The sequence below is a fragment of the Dendropsophus ebraccatus genome, chromosome 2 (assembly GCF_027789765.1).
Source record: "Dendropsophus ebraccatus isolate aDenEbr1 chromosome 2, aDenEbr1.pat, whole genome shotgun sequence".
Lineage (NCBI taxonomy): Eukaryota > Metazoa > Chordata > Amphibia > Anura > Hylidae > Dendropsophus > Dendropsophus ebraccatus.
The window spans coordinates 28,209,072-28,229,125 of record NC_091455.1 but is presented as its reverse complement, the minus strand read 5'-3'; the positions used below and the strand labels follow the sequence as shown (position 1 = coordinate 28,229,125).

General features: G+C 43.2%; 1 protein-coding gene across 1 annotated transcript in view; it reads right to left on the bottom strand.

Annotated features, from left to right (window-relative positions):
- Positions 1-7,593, bottom strand: part of TMEM74 (transmembrane protein 74) — a 40,189-nt gene extending 32,596 nt beyond the window's left edge. The window contains exon 1 of the mRNA XM_069957198.1: positions 7,488-7,593. The gene's annotated coding sequence lies outside the window, so the exon portion shown is untranslated. The remainder of the gene's footprint in view (positions 1-7,487) is intronic.
- Positions 7,594-20,054: the final 12,461 nt, after the last annotated feature.

The window sequence follows — 20,054 nt, the reverse complement described above, 5'->3', positions numbered from 1 at the left end:
GGCTATAACCATGTTTTCCAGGCAGCCATAAAGTAAGAACAAAAAACATAAAATGATTTTACAACCTACAGTGGGAGGAATGGAAAGATATTTACTTCTCAGCCCCGTACATCAATCAGTCAAAACAGACAGAAGTGGGGGAGGAAGGAGGCATGCATGCTGTGGCTTGGCAACACCTTCTTGACACTTGACCTCAAGCTTGATATAGAGGTGCAGATACCCTTTAAACAGCTTAGTGTACGCTGACCACACAGCTTTTTACAGTTTCTTTATATGCCCCCCAAGTTACCAAGGTATGTAAGATTGTAGTTTGTCTGACAATCCAGTTAACAGATGGGTGTAAACTTAATTTTTATGGTGGAAGTAAATATTAGATGATAGGCGTGGTTATACAGTCAGGGGTGTGACTGCTTTACACTGAGGGGCGTGTATACCTAAAGCACACCCCCGACTGTATAATCACTCCCATCACATGATATTTCTTATTAATGTTAAAATTAAGTTCACGCCCATCTGACTATTAACTGAGTTGTCAAATAAACTACAAACCCACATATCTTAGGAAGGAGCAGAATGTCAAGAAACAGTAAGAAAAGGTGTGCAATATTTTGTTGGCCACCCCAATGACCCCCCCCCCCCCAAAAAACAAAAAACAAAAAAAAAAAACCAGTATGCATATACGGTATCCTCTCCATAGGGCTGACCATATGGATAAGCTAATACAGGCAGACACTGAAGATAATCCACTAATCTGCTTAAACCTCATTCACTATGTATAGAATCCATTCAACTACACAATCGTGAATGATACCACACTGCAGCTAATGAAACGAGGAACTGTAATGTCCGCAATATAAACTCCAAAACTACAGAAATCACAGAGATGTAGCAGAGCTCACCTTTCTTACATGAAGCAGAGCTCACCTTTCTTAGATGTAGCAGAGCTCACCTTTCTTACATGAAGCAGAGCCCACCTTTCTTAGATGTAGCAGAGCTCACCTTTCTTACATGTAGCAGAGCCCACCTTTACCAGATGTAGCAGAGCTCACCTTTACCAGATGTAGCAGAGCTCACCTTTACCAGATGTAGCAGAGCTCACCTTTACCAGATGTAGCAGAGCTCACCTTTACCAGATGTAGCAGAGCTCACCTTTATTAGATGTAGCAGAGCCCATCTTTATTAGATGTAGCAGAGTCCACCTTTCTTAGATGTAGCAGAGCCCATCTTTATTAGATGTAGCAGAGCCCACTTTTATTAGATGTAGCTGAGCTCACCTTTACCACATGTATCAGAGCTCAACTTTACCAGATGTAGCAGAGCTCACCTTTCTTAGATGTAGCAGATCTCACCTTTACTAGATGTAGCAGAGCCCACCTTTACCACATGTAGCAGAGCCCACCTTTCTTAGAAGTTAGCAGAGCTCACCTTTACCACATGTAGCAGAGCTCACCTTTATTAGATGTAGCAGAGCTCACCTTTCTTAGATGTAGCAGAGCTCACCTTTCTTAGATGTAGCAGAGCTCACCTTTCTTAGATGTAGCAGAGCTCACCTTTCTTAGATGTAGCAGAGCTCACCTTTCTTAGATGTAGCAGAGCTCACCTTTCTTAGATGTAGCAGAGCTCACCTTTATTAGATGTAGCAGATCTCACCTTTCTTAGATGTAGCAGAGCTCACCTTTACCAGATGTAGCAGAGCCCACCTTTCTTAGATGTAGCTGAGCTCACCTTTACTAGATGTAGCAGAGCTCACCTTTATTAGATGTAGCAGAGCCCACCTTTCTTAGATGTAGCTGAGCTCACCTTTACTAGATGTAGCAGAGCTCACCTTTATTAGATGTAGCAGAGCCCACCTTTCTTAGATGTAGCAGAGCTCACCTTTACCACATGTAGCAGAGCTCACCTTTCTTAGATGTAGCAGATCTCACCTTTACCACATGTAGCAGAGCTCATCCTTCTTAGATGTAGCAGAGCTCACCTGTACCAGATGTAGCAGAGCTCAATAACCTCAGGTTACCATCCTTAATGTGTTATCATGCATATTAGGGCCGGATAAAGTAATTCATAGACATAACTGGCTCTGCTACATCCGTAGCTTGTCGTGTAATAATTAAATCACAATGTCACAATGGAATAGCAAAAACGCTTTCGCTGTCAACTCACTAGAAATAAGGCCGTCTGAAGCGTCACGCTGTAGCAGAGAGAAGCTGATGTCACAATATGACAATGGGAAGGATATGGTGACACGCCGGAGACATAGAGACGTAACACAATTACACAGATGCTATACCGCTATGTTATTCGTGTTATACATATAGGGCCAACACATTCTGCATCTTGGTATATAAATTGTCATCAATCACCGTCCTGTGTTCACAGTCTTACTGTCTTATCTCAGACTAGTATAACGCGGGGAAGCCACATAGCAAGTCTAGTATGGAGCCCTATGAAGGTGCTAGATTCCCTGCCTTGAATCACTTAAAGGGCAACTCCAGTGATTTTTTTTTCTTTCAAATCAACTGGTGTCAGAAAATGCCAGAGATTTGTAATATACTTCTATTAAAAAAAAATCTCAAGTGTTCTAGTACTTATCAGCTGATGTATGCCCTGCACATCTATGTCTATGACATACAGCAGCTGCTAAGTACTGGAAGACTTGAACTTGAACTTTTAACAGAAGTAAATTACAAATCTCTGGCACTTTCTGACACTGGTTGATTTGAAAGAAATCTTTTCTCACTGGAGTTGCCCTTTAAGGAGAGTACAGTGGTGCCTTGGATTACGAGCATAATTTGTTCCGGGACCGCGCTTGTAATCTAAATACACTCTTAAACCAAAGCAGATTTTTCCATACCAAATCACTGATATACAGACAATTGGTTCAACACCCCAAAAATAATGATTTTTGGGGTTGAACAGATGGAAACAAAAAAAAAATATGAGAAACAGCTGAATCTGTGATATTATAAGTTACTGTACAGTATAGCAATGAGCATGTGGAGTATAATGTATAGTAAGAGCATAAACCTAAAAAAACGCAGCAGTTTGTAGATACAGGATGGAACTGCAGATCCCCATAATGCAGGAGCGAAGTACAACAGGCTAGAATAGAGAAGCAGGGCTGCTGTCAGAGGTCTGTGTGGTCACATGACAGCAATGGGGAAGGGGGTGTGTTCAGCATGGCTCAATCAGGAAGTGAGAATCATAGAACTGTGCAGGAGGGCAGTGACAGAAACTTTATATACAGCAGTTTGAATGACTGAGTGTAAGTGCAGGCACATTATAGCAGCAGAGTGTATAGTTGAGTGTGAGTGCATACAGAGTATAACAGCAGTGTGTATAGCTGAGTGTAAGTGCAGGCACATTATAGCAGAAATGGAGAGGATGGGAAAAACAAGGGCTGACAGAGACTGCAGGGAGCATGAAGCAATGAGCAGGGCAGATGTGCACACATAAATGCAGCACTCTCTGTCCGTGGAGAGAGGGGTTACAGCTATGGAGAGATTCCCTCCACAGTCCTGTCCCCTGATGCAAGCCCCAGCCTGAAGTAGATCTGCTATGATTTGAAAGGTAAGGGAAGACTTCCTGGGTCAGAGTACAGGGCTGTAGACCCCGCTATGCAGACCATGCCCCTCCCCCACTCCCCCTCCCCCCCAGTACAGGGAGCTCTTAAACCAAAGCAATGCTCTTAAACCAAGTTACAATTTTGAAAAACTGTGAGCTCTTCTGGCAAAATGCTCTTAATCCAAGTTACTCTTAAACCAAGGTACCGCTGTATTTAGAGACATAGCTAGGGCAATAGAGTGAATGTTTGCCCCATATAAAGGAAAATTCTGTCAAGCATTTAACACATTTCTAGGAAGGTAAATTAGATTTGCAGAGATATGCCCTATGGAGAGGATACTGTATATACATACTTTTTTTTTTTTTTTTGTGTGTGTGTGGGGGGGGGGGGGGGGGGTTCATAGTGGTGGCCAACAAATAATTGTACATTTTTCTTTTTACTGTTTCTTCATACACTGCTCATTCCTGAGATATGTGGGTTTATAGTTTGTTTGACAATTCAGTTAAAGGGAACCTGTCGGCACCTGGGCCCTATCTGAGGTTCTGACAGTGTGCTGTAGCTGCAGTTTCTTAGTGAGCATGGTGCCTTTTAGTAGTTTGTCTGTGAAGTGAATTATGCATAATCTCAGGTCTCCTACTGAAATGAAGAGTCAAAGAGGAGTTGTGGCTCAGTATTTGTGCCGCACTCTGGCACACCTCACCACTCCTTCCTCCTCCCTCTTCTTTATGAATTATCTCTGGTGCCCGGCCTCCTGCTCGCTCAGCTGTCAGCCGGTGTCTGATTGCAGATCAGTCCTCTGTAGGCAGTTTATGCCTGACAGAAACACTCAGATACAGTTGAATCTCTGTGACTAAATGTGTTGAAGCTGGATTCTAGAGGTAACTCATCTGTCTAGAGAACTAAATAGGCTCTGATTGGGAACTCTTTGCACTGTTAAAAATGATACAAAAATGAGAAAAAAAATAAAGACCTATATTTCAATACCATCCGGGGGGTTTAAACAAAGAAAAACATGCTGATGTTCTCTGGACAGATGATTTACCCCAAGACAACAGCTCCAAGTATATCTGATTTCTGATCAGTCCTCTGTTGGCAAACACTGACTGACAGCTGAGCAAGCAGGAGGCCGGGCAGCATTGATAATTCAAGATGAAGAGGGAGGAGGAAGGAGGGGCGAGACATGTCAGAGTGCAGCACAAACACTGAGCCTCAACTCCTCTTTGACTCTTCATTATAGTAGAGATGTAAGACAGCACATTATAGTAGAGATGTGCTACAGCACACTGTCAGCACCTTAGGTAGGGCCCGGGAGCTGACAGATTTCCTTTAATAGTCAGATGGGCATGGACTTCATTTTAACATTAGTAAGGAATATCAGGTGATGGGAGTGATTATACAGTCAGGGTGTGCTTTAGAGATATTTGTCCCTCAATGTAAACCAGTCCAACCCCCTGTCAGTATAATCACGCCCATCATCTGATATTTATTCAAATCTTAAAAATTAAGTTTACACCCATCTGACTTTTAGTGGATTGAGGTGAATGAGAGTTAATTAAAGTGAATGTGGTTCCTGGGAACAGCTATCCATCCTAGATGCTTTTCTGGATACTGTCAAGTTGTGTTGGAACAGAATCACTATACGCTACCCGAACTATACGCTACACTATACAGTACATGGTACTGTTATGGCCTATGGCTCTGGATTCTTGCTGCAGATTTTTATTCCTCTGCAAGAATGTAGCCGCTGCCCACTTAACCCATCACCTGCCAGTCCACCCTACATTATTCATAATGGACATTTTATTCCCAAAGAGGTTTCACTGTAAACCGAAAAAGACACTTAGCCAATCACTGTACGAACCTGTGACCCATCCCAGCCAGTGATTGGCTTAATAGACACCTTCCTTGTGCCAAGATGGAGACCAAGAAGTAGTGGGCAGCAGGCACCCAGGCACCATCAGAATGGCAGTAGAGAGGGATTGGTGGTTTTTAATTTTATCCCATCGAACAACCCCTTTAAGGGATTTCAAAATGGATGACCTATTTTCCAGATACAGATGCCTACAGAGGAATGATTTGCAATCAGAGAAACTGACAGCTAAGCGAGCAGGAGGCTGGGTAGCAGAGAATATTCATGAAAAAGAGGGAGGAGGAAGGAGTGGTGAGGTGTGCCAGAGTGAAGCACAAATGCTGAGCCACAACTCCTCTTTCACTCTTCATCTATATTAAATCAGTGAAGGTCCAACTCCTGAACCATTTGTCAATCATCTGTTTCAAGGGGTTGAAGAGGCCATGGTGCTTGGACCAGCACCACAGCTTCTTCAGTGTTTACATGTGCACCATTTCTGCCCTCTATGTACTTTTAGTAGTTGTGGTACGAGGAACTGCACAGAAATCACAAATTTTTGAAAACCTGGATAATCCCTTCAAAAGAACTTGTTTATTTATTTATTTATTTATTTAGAAATCAATAGTACAGGCATTTTTAAGAAACTTTGTAATTGGATTTATTAGCCAAAAAATGCATTTTTATCATGAGAAAGCAGTTTGAAGCTCTCCCCCTGTCTTCATTGTTCTCTATGGAAAGGGGAGCGGTGGAGGGAGATTAGGCACCAAAACAGGACCACAAAGAGTTAGTTGACAGCTACATCACTCGCTATCTCCTTTGAAGTCAGCACTGACCTCTCTGACCTCTGAATAAAGGCTTTCATGCAGCTCCCGCTGTGTAATTCTTTGTTCTTTGATGGCAACTAATCTCCCTCCCCCCTCCCCTCTCCATAGAACAGACAGGAGCACATCTGATGCAACAAGACGTAATTTCCTGATAATGAGCAGTGAATGAGAGAGAGAGGAGGGAGGGGGGACCTGGGGAAAGTCTTTCTGAATGTAGATAATGGCATATTTGCCTAATACCTAATTACAAAGTTTCTTAAAATCACCTGGACTATTGATTTCTGCAAAAAAACAAAACAAAAAAAAAAACGACAGTGACACTTTAATTATTTACCCCCCCAGTAATTTCCTGTTTTGCCTCCCTATACTTACAATAATACAATAGCTTCTTGGTACACTAGTTCTAGATCACTTGAGAAAGTAGATCCCCCCCCCCCCCCAAACTTCCAAAGTTTCTTCTAAATATTGTTATGTTCTACCACCGCCCATATTGCTATATGCCATAGCCTATAATGTGATCAATAATCTATACCTGCCTTTCCCAGTCACTAATCATATAGCACTTTCCAGCTCTATAATCCATACGGAAACTTAATACCAGCCGGACGGGAAGAAGCAGGATCCATTTAACCTTCATAAATCAGATCAATGGCAGCTGTTTAAAGGAGCCACTTAAAACAATGTCCGTATATATAAAAAGGAAAAAAAAAAAAAAAAAGTCATTCTAGTGACTGATGGCTGTGAGAAGAGTCCACTGCCTGCACAGTCCCCGAGGCCAGAGAGGAAGGAGCGCTACTCTCCAGATTAGAGCAGGTTGGAGGCAGACGATAAATAGAAATGTGTAACCCAGAGATACTGAGGATTCTCCGAGGAAATTTGATAATCCCGAGGGGAATACGCCGGTGCTTCGGCAGCAGAATTACAGTAATGCCACGAGTAGGAATCATTTCTAATGAAATCTGTGCAAAGGGTTAACTATATATATATATATATATATATATATACATTGCAGTAACGGAGAGCGTGCAACCAAAAGTAACGTGCTTGGTTATTATAGCAGCCCATAGAAGGCTATACAAACTTCAATGATTCTAGTATATAATAGCACATGCAGTATATGTGACTGTAGTGAGCATGCACAGCAAGCAGCAAGGGCTACTGGACTTAGAATAAAGCTGATGTATTGTTATCAGGGTAACAATGCCCAGTGTGACACTCTCTGTAACAATGTAACAATTCTGGGAGTACTTACTGCAGCCTGTGTCCCAGTCCTCAGCAGGGATGGGAGCTCTCAGCACCAGCACTTCTCACACTCCTGCCTGCCTGCTTGCTCTTTCCAGATAGATCCTCCAGCAGGGACCATCTGAGCTGGGGAGTGGTTGTGTGCAAAGCCTGCTGGGAGTTGTAGTTTTATTGAGGATGCTCATGTGCTGTCTGTGCTGAGGGATGAGTGACTGGGAGGAGGTTAGGAGTACAAAGGATGTGTGAGGGCTGATCTACTTGTGTCTGCTGAGGAAAGAACATGGTGGGATGTGGAGAGAAGAGAGGAGAAGCAGGCAAGTTGGGAGAATTCAGGGAAGGAGAGATGTAGCAAAGCTGGAGGTCATACAGTTTGTGTGCACAGTGTGGGATAGATATAGATGGATAGATAGATAGATAGATAGATAGATAGATAGATAGATAGATAGATAGATAGATAGGAGATAGATAGATAGATAGATAGATAGATAGATAGATAGATAGAGAGAGAGAGATAGATAGATAGATAGATAGGAGATAGATAGATAGATAGATAGATAGATAGATAGATAGATAGATAGATAGATAGATAGATAGGAGATAGATAGATAGATAGATAGATAGGAGATAGATAGATAGATAGATCATAGATAGATAGATGATAGATAGATGATAGATAGATAGATAGATAGATAGATAGATAGATAGGAGATAGATAGATGATAGATAGGAGATAGATAGATAGATAGGAGATAGGAGATAGATAGGAGATAGATAGATAGGAGATAGATAGATAGATAGATAGATAGATAGAAGATAGATAACTATATGAATGAAGTGAAAAATAATAAAATCAATTACAGCTAAGCATACAAAGTTACAGAGTTTTAATAACCGCAACATTATCACGTAATGTAATATTATGAAATGGAAAAATATATATCTCAATGACAGATATTACTGTAGATAGAAATAGAAACTAAGATGCATAGTGCGAAGTGACAGATGTTATCTAAAGAGAATACATAAAGGGAGAGATTGATAAATACATACAATAAACACACAAGAAATATTGATAGATAGATAGATAGATAATATATAGGAGATAGATAGATAGATATCAAAAAAGAAAAAAAGCAGCACTGCTAAATAGGTATAACGTTGGTGCCAGCGGACCTAGGTCTTGACTTGAACCGCATATAAATATAGAGTAGAAAATCCATGGCACTCCAGGGGTTAACAATGGAAAAATGTGGGTTTATTTAAAATAACATAGTGCAGCACATCATAAGGCACTATGATGCCTTATGATGTGCTGCACTATGTTATTTTGAATAAACCCACATTTTTGCATCGTTAACCCCTGGAGTGCCGTGGATTTTCTACTCTCTCTATATAGATAGATAATAGATAGGAGGTAGACAGATAATGGATGGAGGGAGAGAGGGGAGAAAGGGGTAGATGATATATGGCAAGACAGATAAAGAGAGAACAGATATATATAGAGGGAGATATATATAAATACATAGACATAGACTGACAGAGAATAGGCGAGAGATATAGCCGATAGATATGAAATAGACAGAGGATAGATATCCTGCATTCCCTTTATTTAACTTTCTATTCCTTTATAGACTAGTCCCATGTTGTTCTCCTCTGTACAGATTATAAATATTATATTCAGTCATTTCTTACTTATTCTGTGGGAAAGCTATAAATCCACTGATAAAGAAGAAATCCCACCTGTGCAGTAGATGCCTGATGAACGCCCTGTATATGAGGGGGCCGTTCCTTGCCTTGTTGACCTCTCTTATGGTACAGAGGGTATATAGCCCTGGGGTCACCCAGCCATTGCCTTGTTGGCTTGGTTGCTCACCTCATCAGTGTACAGCTATACTATAGCTTAGTGTAGATTATTGCAGTACTCAATGCGTATTCCTATTTTATGGTTTATGGCGTATTTATAGGTAGAGCCCCCCCACCATCAGCTGAATAGAAAGGCTAGGATCCAAGGTAGCCAAGGTGGTCACAAGAAAAAAGAAGACCATATGCAATGTTCAGTGTACTATATAGGCATCATATGGTCGCTCAGTCCCACTTTAATCAGAAGGTTTGGACACAGTCAGTCTAATGTATATGGCAGCTTTACTTCTTGTATTACTGTAGTGCCGGACCGGCCCTCCAGAGGACCGGAGAATCCTCCGGGGGGCCCCCAGCTTTAGAACCTGCACTAACACTGACCGACATGTTGTTTCTCACTGGTTCTTCATTAGTGAGCCCCCAGAATCATTCCCTCTGGTGGGCCCCAAATACCCCAGTCCGACACTGTATGACTGTATAACTAGGCAGCTCCACTGTTCTGGAAAGCAACAACTGTTATGGGATCTGTATTGTCTGCCATATACATGATCGGACAGATAATAGTGTAAAATATACATACTATCAGGAATGGAGGACATGACAGACAGCGGCACCTACGCAGTACTCTGCATAGAGACCAGGAGTCGCACTGTAGTTGTCATTTATTATCAACCAGAAGAAAGTAAATGATATTTTATGGACATATATAGATGCAAGTAAAATATTTATTGGGTTAGATATAATAACACAATGACATTGTCCTCCAGATCAGAAGAAAAATGTATAAGAGAGTACAAGAGGATAATAACATTATGGTGGATAGAGAAAAGGAACATGAAATGTCATCTCTGGGATTCCTCATAGCATAGGAAGACCCTGGGATCTCCCTGGTCCAGCGCCATCTAGTGGTACGCCAAGTATGTATGATATAGCAAGAGCTCAGTGTCTGATAGCTGCTGTATTATATAGCTGTATATTGTATAATGTAGCACGAGGAGATACGAATTGTGAAAGTTCAAAATGATCATACATATAATAAAATTTGATATATATATATATATATATATATATATATATATATAATTATTAGTAGTAGTAGTAAAAAAAGAGCATGTTTTGGATCATGTACCGTATGTTTTTTTACATCAATAATTAGAAATACGTAAAATTTTGGTAGATAAAACTGAAGTTCTAACATGAAATGGAAGGAGACGGGAGGCTTCTTATGTTCCTAAAGTGAAAGGGTTAAACCAATACATGTCATATATTATATCTATATCCAGCTATTTCAGCCTTAAAGGGGTTGTTTACCAGAAAAGAAATTCTTTCAAATCAGCTGGTAACAGAAAGTGCCAGAGATTTGTATTTTACTTCCAGTACTTATAAGTCTTCCAGTACTTATCAGCTCCTGTATGTCCTGGAGGATGTGGTGTATTCTTTCATGTCTGACACAGTGCTCTCTGCTGCCACCTCTGTCCTTGTCAGGAACTGTGCAGAGTAGTTGCAAATCCCCCTAGAAAACCTTTCCTGCTCTCCAGACTGGAAAGAATACACCATATCCTGCAGGACATACAACAGCTGTTAAGTACTGGATTTTGTTTTTTAAATAGAAGCAAGTTACAAATCTCTGGCACATTTGGGGACCAGGTGATTTAAAATAAAAAAAAGAATTGGTGAACAACCTCTTTAGAATATAAAAGCAATATAATGTATATAGTAGTAAAGTATGATGCACATTGAAAATTCTTGTAATGAAATTAATTTTACAATTTTATGAATTTCCATGGAGCCTTCTTTCTTCGATAGAGAGAGTTCAATATTAAGGGAGAACTCCAGTGAAAAGTAAAAGTCCAGGGTCGGCAGGAGAGGTCGGAACATAATAGAATAGTCATACTTACCTGTCCCCGTGCCCCCACACAGGGCCGTTTCTAGTGGCGGGCGGGCCGGGCGACCGCACAGGGCACCGACAGCTAGGGGGCGCTGGCCGCCCGGCCGCCCGCCCCATCAGCTGCCCAGATCGCCGCCACCCCGCCCGGCGTGCCCCCCCCCGGGCCGGTCCCTCCAGGCAGCCGGATCTAGTACAGTGAGCTTCCGGCACAGGCAGACTGTCACACACCTGCCCGGAAGCTCACTGCTGTAGCCCCGCAGCGCCCGGACTTCTCTTTTCTCTTTGGCAGTGGACATGTGACGTGATCACATGACCGCCGCTGAGGAGAGAAGTCCGGGCGCTGCGGGGCTACAGCAGTGAGCTTCCGGGCAGGTGTGTGACAGTCTGCCTGTGCCGGAAGCTCACTGTACCTACAAGATCAGCTGCCAGACAGAGGGAGACGCTGCCGCAGGATCCAGGAGAGGTGAGTGTATTTTTTTTTCTTCTCATAACTGCTAGAATGTGGGGGCTACAATGGGGCCAATAGTATGGAAGGCTACACGGGGGGGGGGGGGTGAGGCTACATGGGGGGAGGGCTATACTATGAGGGGCTATTTGGATGGGGGGGCTACTCGGGGGGAGAGCTATACTATGGGGGGCTACTCAGGGGGAGAGCTATACTATGGGGGGCTACTTGGGGGGAGAGCTATACTATGGGGGTTACTCAGGGGGAGAACTATACTATGGGGGGCTACTCAGGGTGAGGGCTATACTATGGGGGCTACTTGGGGGGAGGGATATACTTTGGGGGGCAAGGCTATACTTTGGGGGTCTACCCGAGGGGAGGGCATTACTATGGGGGGCTACACGGGGCGAAGGCTATCCTGTATGGGGCTATTACTATCTGTACTGCACAGGGGGATTAGTACTATAAGGGGGAACACTGGGGGGATTATTACTATAAGGGGGAGCACAGGGGGGATTATTACTATGGGGGGCAATGGGGGATTATTACTATTGGGGCAAAGAGGGGATTATAACTATAGGGGGAAGCACAGGGGGGATTATTACTATGGGGATAGAGCACAGGGGGGATTATTACTATGGGGATAGAGCACAGGGGGATTATTACTATGAGGGGAGCACAGGGGGATTATTACTATGGAGCAGAGCACAGGGAGGGATTATTACTATGGGGGGAAGCACAGGGGGATTATTACTATATGGGGGCACAGCAGGGTATCCTACATACAGGGGGCAACCCACATACCTACTGACTTCACTGCACACGACACAAAAAAGTGGAAGTTGTTGTTAAAGTTCGGAGCCTAAGATGTTTGTCTGGCAGGTTCTGAAGAAACGAATTGTAGCTGGAAGAAATCATCATGGAGGTCTGGGCCAGAAGGAAAGGAAAAGAGAAGTGACGCCTCAGATCCAAGAAGATGTCACCTGTAAGTCACGGAATTACTGTTTTGGTTTTTGTTTTGTTTTTTTTGGGGGGGAAGGGGGGCGCTTTTAGCAAGATTCGCCATGTAGTCCAAATTACGTAGAAACGGCCCTGCCCCCACAGCATCACCATCTCAATCTAAGCCTCCGTTCTTTAGTTTCTCCCGGCTTCCTGTGTCATCACAACCTGCTTGGAAGTGCCCTCTCAGCCATTCTATGACTGTAGAGATGTCCTGCCTTAGTCACTGACTGGCCAAGCAGGCATGCCTCAGCCGGGTTGTGATACTGTAAGACCTGGTGCTGCAGGAGGCCGGCAGGAGTCTGTGAGCAGTGGCACTGCACCAAGGGGCACAGGGATAGGTAAGTATCACTTGATTATTATGTTCCGACCACCCCCTGCCGACCCTAGATTTTTAATTGTCACTGGTGTTCTTTATCAACATAAAGTGACAGCCAACTGGAATCAGCCAGGGTAGGAGTTTCCTTTAGTGACAAGGCAGATCACTCACTAAGTGCTCTGCCTGATCATATAAATCTGCACAGTATTATGCATTGAAGTCCCCTCTACTTTATGTCACCAGGGAAACAACTATTAACCCCTTAAAGGAGAAGTCCGGCCAAAATTATTTTTTTATATGTTATTACTGATGAAAAGTTATACAATTTTCTAATGTACATTAATTATGGGAAATGCTCCTATACTGCTATTTCCCTTAATTTAGTGTATCAGTAAGTGTTAGAATTCTCTCAGAAGCAGTGACGTCACGACAAATGGTGTAATTCCTATGGAATGTCCAGCAGGGGGCGCACTATATACAGAAGTCAATGAGTACAATTGACTTCTATATATAGTGCGCCCCTGCTGGACACTCCTTTGGAATTACAATGGATGTGTGTATGTAAATGTAATATACAGTGTTTTTGATTTAATACATTTATGAAATACTTTGGGGAGCAAGTGTCCTTGCTCCCCAAAGTATTCCATAAATGTAAGCAATCAGTACATCCCAGTAAGCCCGCCGAACCGCCGCTGCCGCCGCTACCGAACGCCCACCGCTCTGGACTACACTCAATTACTACTCTCCCCACCTGCTCATAGCATGCACAGGTGATGGGAGAGTAGTAGCCGGGTTATATCTCTGAGATCGCCGCCGCTGATGCCGCGCAGGGGAGCCGCTCATCACTGCAGCCATCATGCCCTTCCGCTCCCCCCTCCTGCTTCTTTCTTACTCTATCTGATGGGGAGTCAGCCATCAGATAGAGTAAGGAAGAAGCAGGAGGGGGGAGCGGAGGGGCATGATGGCTGCAGTGATGAGCGGCTCCCTCGCGCAGCATCAGCGGCGGCGGCGGCAATATCAGAGATATAACCCAGCTACTACTCTCCCATCACCTGTGCATGCTATGAGCAGGTGGGGAGAGTAGTAGTTGAGTGTAGTCCAGAGCGGCGGGCGTTCGGTAGCGGCAGTTCGGCGGGCTTACTGGGATGTACTGATTGCTTACACTTATGGAATACTTTGGGGAGCAAGGACACTTGCTCCCCAAAGTATTTCATACATGTATTCAATCAAAAACACTGTATATTACATTTACATACACACATCCATTGTAATTCCAATGGAGTGTCCAGCAGGGGCGCACTATATATAGAAGTCAATGGTACTCATTGACTCATTGACTTGTATATATAGTGCGCCCCCTGCTGGACACTCCATTGGAATTACACCATTCGTCGTGACGTCACTGCTTCTGAGATAATTCTAACACTTCCTGATACACTAAATTAAGGGAAATAGCAGTATATGAGCATTTCCCATAGTTTATGTACGTTAGAAAATTGTATAACTTTCCATCAGTAATAACATATAAAAAAATAATTTTGGCCGGACTTCTCCTTTAAACAACTTACACCATCAGCAAAACAAGCAATAATCTCTTCACTCCCACAGGACCCCAGAGGTCTATTAATCACTTCCCTTTGGTTAATTAACTATATGGCAGTATAAGGCCGGCCAATATTAACCCCACCAGGCACCAGGTGGGACTTCAGCTTCAGCATCCCTATTGTAGAACCTTTGCTATGGGGCATTTTTGAGAGCTTACAGGGGATTTTCGGAACCAAAAGAAATTATAGTTTATCTCACTCATGGCTCCTTCATCATTCTGGTGTGTTATGGGCTAATAAGACCAAGGGGGACATTTTTGGCCATAATTCCATAAGGTATGTATGGAACAAAGCCAACACTGCGAATCACCCAAAGAACAGCATGGTGGAGGTCATCTGCCGAGGATGCAAGCCATTGGGGGGGGGGGAGCCCTCTAGAGCCATCCAGGTGTTAGATCTCCCACCTCTCAGGAGTATACTGTAGCTCTGCTTTCAGAACTCCCACTGGTGGGACCTAGTTGCATGGAGCTTCATTAGAGGACTACAAGCAGACTGCCTGGAGCCGCAATTCCATAATGAGTTACCATACATCCTAGCAGCATAACAGTTATTGCCTAACACAGCCAAACATCCTCATGTGTCTTACACCCCGTGGTAAGGAGATACGCCGAAGTGGTAGTCAAAGCTGGGTAACGAAGTCATCTTTGGTCTCCAAACGTTCTGAGGGTCCATCCAGATCTGATGGTACCAGAACCGTCTACCTTTGACCCTGTGTTGCAAAGTTATGACCTCTTTTTGGAGTATACAGGTAGAATCAATCCTTTATGCATGGCCCTGACACTCAAAATGCGTGGTCCTGGCGCGGAAGGCTCAAAATTTCTAAGTCCCATTTCATGCATCTATTAGCCGATCGTCTAAGTCTTCAAACATGCGCAATACTTCTTATCCTCTAGCGACTATGTGGAGAACCATGAGCAGATAAACTTCCAGGGATCTGAAGCTGAGACAAAGTTCGCTTGTATGCGCATTATGAGTATCACCAGTGCAGATTGCACTAAGTACCTAGACATGCGCACTGGTAACCTGCATATCAGCGCTAAGTCCAATGAAATGCGCAATGCATAACTTCTGATACTTCTAAGTCTATGTTCTCACGCAGGAGCAATACCATCAATCAGAGCCGCTACGGTCAAGTTTCCCCGCATGTGCAGGAATTAAAAAAAATAGCCCGGGAATCTGACCTTAGAACAAGGCATGAATAGAATTATTTTGAGGCTCGCAACACAGGTCCCCCATTTGCCAACAGACTATCTGTGACGTGGAGATGTCTGTTCTTTTCTCTTCACCTAGTGGGGAGCAACTTGGAACGTATACAAAATTGTTCCTGGGCAATATAGCTCTTACTTAGCTTGCCCTAAATCTTGCTACCCTAACAGGCTACTTTACTGGCACTGTCCTTTAGAGTGCTAGCCCACGCCACGAGCATCACTGCATCGGCATTGGCCGTAAGCTCTAGCAACCAAACCCCCCCCTCTCTTTTTGGTGTCTTTCTAAGCACAGCAGCAGACTCGGATATCCCTTCCCGAGTTTAATTAGACTTCTCGTCCATGGGGTATGCGGGCCCACACACCCCTGAAAACACGAGTGTTCATTCTACTGGGGCCACATTATAGGAGCTTACGTGACTGATGCATGACGCTAATGTATCACTGTTTGGACTTCCTTGCATGACTAGTATACTAGGCAAGTGACAATACTGACGTAGTCGTGACCCCCAACTCTCACTAAAGAGTAACCCTGCTGTCTCACCACAAGTGTTTTAACAATTACACATACATATTGGGTGAAAACAAGATTTTAAGTTAATATTTAAATAAAAGTTACGTTTTAACTACCACTGGGGAACCAGGTATTTCCTAGCTTGCTAGATACTGTTAAACTCGTCTTATTTAATAAAGTGTTCTATTTTTGACTAAACGCACAGTACTCTATCAGATCTGTCTGCACCTGTACCCACACACACCATCGTACACTTAGGTTTTCTCCCCGTTCTGTGAGTGGCAGTACCGACTACCCGGGTGGGTCTGATACCACTCCAGGTTGCTGTGACAAGTGCCCAAGTGACCCTCAACACTCCCGGAGGTTACCGACCATTGAGGACAGTAAACCAGCCAAAGCACATCACACCTGTACAAAAAACACCCAATACTCAGATAACACAGAAGTGTCCGAGTATCACACCTATGTTACGTCAGACGCCTTCCCCGATATCTGTGTTTTCAACTTACTCCTGGTTTTGGTTAAAAAAAAAAAATAATGACCAAAAGACCGAATGATGGAAATACTATGCGTGATCACAGCCTTTAGGTGGAAAAAGTTCTGAAATTGATCATTTGGGTTTTTATTTTATTACATGGTATTGTAACATAGTATATTCACTGTATACTGAGGTTTAGCGCTAAGGTTTATTCGCAGAAACGGCTTTAAGGCTTCCAGTCCTGAGCGTCATATTACATTATATTATACAACATTGTTTTCCATTTTTATGTATTTTTGTTGTATATTAAGGTAGACAGCTTTTCATTTTACTTCCATGATCTGTAGGAATCAAATCAAAATCACCATGGTGACTATTATACGTTCATAGTAATCCCACAAACAACCATCTACATCTCTACAATACAGGGACAACAAATATTTGTGCGTTCAGTGGAAGAGATGATGCATTTATATGTAGCTTCAGCATAATATGGCAGACTACCGCTGTGTGTCATTCCCATAAGAGACACTGTAATATGTATAGGATAGATGGTAGATATGTAACATATATTGTATAGTATACATACCTCCCAACCGTCCCGGATCCAGTGGGGCAGTCATGATTTTGGGGTGATGTTCCGCTGTCCCGGAACAGCCACCATCTATCCCGCTGCCCCCCTCTCCTCCTCCTCCTCTGTCCACTGCTGGGCACTAACAGGTGCCCATTCACTGTGAGTGCCCCTGATAAGCGCTCACAGTGACACTGCCAGGCCAGGTTTCTTTGCAGCCCCCTCGCCACAGTGTCTGGCAGTATTACATACAGAGGGCACAATGTCTGACAGTATTACATACAGAGCGCACAGTGTGTGGCAGTATTACATATAGAGGGCACAGTGTGTGGCAGACAGTATTCCATTTAGAGGGCAGAATATATTTAGTGGGCGCAGGGGAAAGTTTTCTCAGCAAACACAAAAACAATAGTACAGCACAATAGGATTTCATGCATACAACCATATCACGGATCAATGTTGGTGCATAGAATGCCCTGTGTGCCTCTGAATTGATAGAAAAGCATATGTAGGTGCTATATGCAGTATGTTCTACGGTGAGAAGAAAATAGTATTCAGCCAAATTGCCTTCCTGTAGATGAGAAGCATCCATTTATGGGATGTTACAAGAAAGAGTGCCATATAGAAGTACCATGGAATGCCTGCCACTCTCTAATTTGGACCCATAGGCCTAGCTATGTGCCTGAAGCTAGATTCATATCCAACTATTAAGCATTCTTTATAGTGTTAAACTCGCCTAATGCAGGTGCTTGTAAGACAACTAAAGTACTCCAAGATCAAACAATTCTCCACCATGCGACCGCAAACTATGGCGACTGCACTTTGTTGGGCTTATAAATTATTCTTATTTCATAATACAATGAAACCAAAGACAGCGAGTCTCTAAATGTCTCTAAATCCACTACGTGAGAAATGAGTTATTAGCAAAACAATATAATCCATCCATTAAACACTATGGTAATGGTGCCACATTGGGAATAAGTGATTAGAGAGGGCATTATAGTGGATGGGTGCAGAGGAGGACACCACAACTGGACATGGTGTTTGAGGAGCTCCAGTGGCCCTTATGCATGAGTACTATAAGGGTTCATGATAGTTGGGAGGATCCCCCTAAAGGGTTAGCCTCTGTCCACACTTTAAAAACTTTTGAATAAACAGCTACAACATAATAATGTCCATAATAAAATAAGGAGATCCCATGAGCTGAATTCATCCCTGAAGAAAGTGCCCAGACAAGGATCAGTAGTCGAATGGAGTGACGTCACTTAGAACTAGATGCCCCCCTTTTCCATGGCATATGGCAGCCATATCCCCCTCTTGCCTGATGGGTGGGTGTGTCAAGATGGGGAGGAGGTGTGGTCTCCTCCCTCACCAAATTTATCGTGATTTTTTGTCCACTTGGAGGTGTAAATCATGATACCAATCTACACTTGCTTCCAAGCAGGTGTAGATGAGCACCGCAATGCCTGCACCAGGCGCAAGGCCGTCCGACTTTACCGTAAGGCGTGCGCCTTATACTAAATCTAACCAGGAAAAAGGGGTCGGGCTTTATTTAAGACTGGTATACTCGTAAGCCAGTCTTGATAAATTTCCCCCAATATTTATATAGTGAGTATTAATAATGTTATCCTGTTCCTAGTAAGTTCCCCTTTAATTAGTCAAGTCACCACTGAGACCAGTGATAGGTTGAGGTTGTGTCAGGCAGGGACTAGGAGAAAGGCAAAGGTGGGGGATACACATTGGCCCTGATTTCTTAGGATTGTCAGGTTTTTAAAAATTCCTTTTCATTTCTCAACCCATTTGATTTATTATATGTTATATAATTGTTGTTAGTGTATTTGCCTGGTTTTATACATGTGCCCATACATGCGCCATTTTGCATAAAGGCGCTTATTGTTGCGCTCTAATGTGAAAACCAAACACTTTAAATTTGGTCAACTAAGTGAAAAGTAGATTTACCAAAAACTGTAGGAAAACCCTTAAGGCTCGTTCACACTACGGAAAACAGCCGGAAATTCCAAGTGGAACCCCCGCTCGCGGACTCCACTCGGAATACCGCCTGCTATCTGTTTCAATTAAATGCCTCGCATGCCTCTGCCTTCCGTGCCTCTCCGCACAAAGAAGTGAAGTGGAGCGTAGAGGCGCACAAGGCATCCCATTGAAAAAGATAGCAGGTGGGTTTCTGAATGCTATGTAGAGGTATAGAGTTTATTTTATTATTACAAGGGCTTCATGGGCATCGCTACTGTTATCCGTACAGCCCTTGCTACCCGTTTATCGGGCAGTGTATGAGCTCAGTAAGCGAGCACCAATCCAGGAGATCAATGCTCGCTTACAGAAAGTCATCGGGTCATGTAATAGGGCCCTTATCTCCCGTAAAGCAATGTAGGTGCACTGGGAGAAACGCCAAAAAGTGCCCCAACTGGACCATAATTTTAGCAAATGAAGATAATACCTGGATGCTGCTCCTGATGGAGTGCCCAAACTCAGCCATAATGTTAGCAAATGAGGATAATTCCTGGATGCCGCTCCTGATATGTGTGAGTTAACACAATTGTTTTTTGAGGACAGATCCTCTTTAGATTTGTTTTAATTTAAACAGGTCGATACAATTATTATATATAGAATATATTATTTTTTGTATCTAGTTGTTTTTGCAGTTGTCCGGTATAACATATATTCATTAGTAAGTTGCGT